Source organism: Pygocentrus nattereri, chromosome 25 (genome assembly GCF_015220715.1).
Source record: "Pygocentrus nattereri isolate fPygNat1 chromosome 25, fPygNat1.pri, whole genome shotgun sequence".
Classification (NCBI taxonomy): domain Eukaryota; kingdom Metazoa; phylum Chordata; class Actinopteri; order Characiformes; family Serrasalmidae; genus Pygocentrus; species Pygocentrus nattereri.
In genome coordinates this window covers 14,947,304-14,951,995 of record NC_051235.1, presented here as the reverse complement: position 1 = coordinate 14,951,995, position 4,692 = coordinate 14,947,304, and positions in this window count along the sequence as shown.

The following is a 4,692-nucleotide window of genomic DNA, read 5'->3' as shown; positions in this document are numbered from 1 at the left end:
GCCACTGTCCCATCAAAAGCTCGTAACTCATAGGTTTTTGTGTCCTTTAGCTTCATGTATGAACATTTCATGACAAACTGACCAGCAGAAATGGACCATAATCATCACCATTGGAATGATAAAAAAAATCATCACCATTGGAATGATACTTCATACTGTATCTCCAAAATGGTGAATCTACAGAAGAAGCCAATAACTTTAACTTTGAATGGAAGTCAATTATTCCAAGTAATTTTGGATTGTTTCTACTGGCTCATTCACTATGAAATTTAACACAACGTAAAAAGGTAATGGGTATTCTTATATATATATATATATATATATATATATATATATATATATATATATATATATATATATATATATAAATAGAGGGGGGGTTGTTCCAATGCCACAGTATATCACAGACTGTTTTTTTTCCATCACATACATTTCATTTCAGAGAAGCTAGCATTTGTTATGCTGACATATAATTATTATCATTATTATTAACAAATATTACATAATTATTATACATTCAGAAACTTGTAACTGAGTTTGACGTCAAAAAACAAAAGTTAAAAGAGCAAATACAGAACTCAGAAATAGGCCCTTGTACATTATCATTCAATTAGCCTACTGGAAAAATGTGTCAACATAAGCATCCTGTTAAATTTACCTACGTTTAAAAAAGAAGACACAAATGTTACACCATAAGCCCCCGGGTAATAAAAACAGTTTTCAGACTCCCACCTTTGTAAATCACCTCCATATTATTAATGAGAAAATGTTGTTGTTCTCAGCCATATGTTGACGCACTCTCACCTACGCTAAATATATTAGAGGTAGTCATGAGGGAGGGAGATGTGTGTTGTCAGGGTGGGGAAGGGGCAGACTTCATGCATTACAAATGATTTTACCTGCCCTGCACTCACACCTACTCATAAGGCTCAGAGAGGAGTGCACCTGCTTATTGAGACACAGTCAGCAAAGGGAGCAGGGTTTAATTAGTACAGTACAACTTATAAAGTTTGAGTTTGTCCTGTATTAGGAAAAGAAGACTATTCCATTTTTATGAATTGAGTCTTATAGAATACGAGCTGTAATGGCTGGTATATTTTCTCAATATTGAATTGAAAAGCATTCATGAATGGATGCCATTAAGTGCATCCATTACACTGTGCAATGTAATTCCTAGTAAATATCCACTGGATGTAGATAAACTGAGGTGAATTTCATCAAGTAAATGGTTTAATTATTAATTGTCGTAATAGCTAAGTAATAGCTATGATCGAAACAGATATTTCCTGTTAAAAAACTATTGGGTGTGTAAAAATGAAAAGACCATCCACATACACACTACTCAGTTTTACACAGCAACTCTCTTGCCCAAGAAAATATACCCATCCAACAAAAAATAAATAATAATATTAATTGGCTGTCATAATGACATACACTGAAACAAATGGTTCCAACAAAATATCTACTGAATGTGCACAAATTCTTGAAAATACTTGAAAATAAGAAAAATATTTAATCACCCCCCAACCTCCACCAAATAAAAGGAATTTAAAAAATCCAATTGCTGAATATGAATTATTGACTTAAACTGCAATAGTTTGCGCTGCAAAGTTTCTACTGGTTGCACACAGACTCAGGTGAATACAGTGATATCAAACACACAACTTTCTTGCTAAGGATATTATACACATAAATTCATGCAATTAAATAAAAGGATAAAATATATAATGAATGTATTAATAATAATAATTAAAAAATAATCAATGTAATAGTTTTAACTGAAACAAACTTTCTACTCATTATTCATTACAAAAGTGAAGACCATCCACAAAAACTCTCATGATCAAAAAATGTCCATCAAAAACAAACAAACAAATAATGGACACGAATAACAGATTATAACTATACATGAATAATTGCCTACACTGAGCTAAAGAGCATTTACAGGAGACGTTCTGGATGTGGATGATCTGAAGTGATACCATTGTTATCAAATACACAACTGTGCCCAAAACAAAACAAAAGTTGTTGGTAAAAATTGTTGTCTCATAACAATATAATAACGGTAACCATTCACATTGATTGACATCCATTCTAACTGATGAATGCAAACTTGTGCATGGACCAGTCTCCATTCGAATGTTAATGGAAGGAGATGCAAATCTTCACTGAAAGAGGATTTGCGCATACATCGGCACTTAAGAGCATGAAAAAAAATCAAAATGATTGACCCTTTCCTATCTTGTCCTGCTTTCTGCTTACTACAAGCTGCCTCCTCATAGATTGGTTGACTTTAATCATCGCCTATTGAAGCCTCTCTCTCTCTGGAGCTTTCCCAAATCCCCCACTCAGCATTAACACTCAACATATTGTTTCAATAAGTGTGAATTGATTTATATCAGTTGTACAAGGAGCTGTGGACACGGCCAGAGAGGGGCCGTGGAACCCGATGGCTGGTTGGTTCGTTAGAGAGCAGACGGATGGATAGAAGAGGTAAGATCAATGTGGACAGAGAAGGTCAAAGAGGTCTAGTCCTTCTGGACAAGAACAGAGTCCAGCCAGAGGGAGCATACTGAATAAAAAAGAAAATAAAGTTTCTATCGAGCCTTGAGTTTCTTTCTACTTTGTGCTGGAGTTGGCAGGAGAGTGTCTGGATTGCATACTTATCAAGCTCTCTAGGTTCCTAAATGGTTCTTGGCTTGGACATACCGATCTAGGAAAAGCCTTTAGGTGGTGTAGAACCTTTAAATTCTGTGAAAGTTCTGTTGAAAGTGCTGTTGAGGTCTGGACTCAGTCCATTGTTCTGAAAACACCAGCAGCGTCTTTGATTTTCTTTTTCCTTTCTTTGATTTCATTTAACAATGAAACAAACTTTTTTAAATCTAAAAGCTTACAAAGAGACAGTACTGTTTATGCACCGATTCTATCTATCTATCTATCTATCTATCTATCTATCTATCTATCTATCTATCTAGTTCTCTTTCTCTACATTACTATGCTGATGTCATTACAGCTTACATTACCAGTTGAACAGGAACGGAAGGGAAGAAGGGAAGAAGGTTTTTTTTCTTTCTCAGTCCTCTCTCCTCTTTTTTCATTCCTTTTGTTGCTTTCTTCTTACCTTTCTCATAATTCTACAATTCCTTATTTCTATCAATGTTTTTCACCCCAAAAACGATTAGCCGCTTTTCACCGCTCTCTCACCCTATTCAGTCTCTCTCTGTGCTGAGTGCATGCGTGTGTGTGTGTGTGTGTGTGTGTGTGTGTGTGTTTGTGTAGGGCTCTCTAAGGAGCGTTTGAATCCATATTAATTTCCTCTCTGGCTGTTATGCACCCGTGTATGAACTGAGACGTTTCTCTTTTAATCTGTCAGTAATTTAGTAATGTGTAAACTAATTATGCCCCGCATATTAATGTAATTGGTTCAGAGAGCTGTTAAAAAAAAAAAAAATCAATGCGTTTGCAGAGAATGCATTAAATTGAATTGAGTTATTATAACCATGTGTCAAACTCTCATTATGTTATGAAGGTAAAAAGTGGATGTCAGCCACAGGTCAATACAGCAGCCCCTCTGGCTCCATAAAAATCCATGCAGCTCCACTCAATAATATGCTGCGCACACACACACACACACACACACACACACACACACACACACACACATACATCCAAACACACAGATAGAAGATCATAACACTCTCTCAGGAGCGCGGTGCGTATTGATATTGTTTCACATAAAAAGTGATTCTGAAGTCTGATCTGCCGTTTAGGATTAGCGAGCTCATGACATCAGTAAAATTATTCTGACTGAACTCACACACACACACAGAACTCCTCTCCTGGCACGGAACATTATCCGCAACGTGATCAATAAGGAGCAACAACCAATCAGAAGAGTTTGTTAAACAGAGAGAAAAAAGAAACAGCTGGTATTCTTCATAGGGAATAAAGAAGGAGGTGAGAGAAAGATACACACAAAGAGAGAGAGAGAGAGAGAGAGAGAGAGAGAGAGAGAGAGATTCTATAAGAACGTGACCAAAACATCATGCAAGGTGAACTGCAATACTGCACAAATCAAGCTTGAAAAGGAAAATATACATTCTTTACAATGCAATAGTATTTGACTACAGCACTTACAGTCTTCTGAAGCACTACTTCAATAGAGTTGTGCACTTGATGACAAGGGTCAGTTTCCCAGACGAGGATTAGGCCAAATCCTGGACTACATAGTACTCTGAATGTAAGTTCTTCATGGAAAGAAAGTGCACACTATACTCTGAAAACAAAGGGTTTGAAGAAAAGCAGCATAATTTGCTTGTTGAGAAGTACTGTAGCATTGTAGACATCATGATCTGGTTCCTATCACAAATACTGTTATGAAACTTTTGCTTAGCTAATGTAAACCACAGACATGATACAATGGTTCTTTACCAATTTAAGGGTTCTGTCTAGAAATTCAACATTATGGGGAGGTTTTTTTAAACTTTCCAAAGGTTTCTCATGCTCAAAAAGCATTTGAAAAAAATTGTTCTCTAAAAATCCATATTACATATGTAATTACACAATAAGTAACATGTAATAACATGCTTCTATTTCAATACTTCAACAAAATAAAAGTAATAACTATGGGTTAAGCCTGGCTCATCTTTTAAGAAAACAATCTTGTATAAATCAGCTTATTGTCTTACTCAA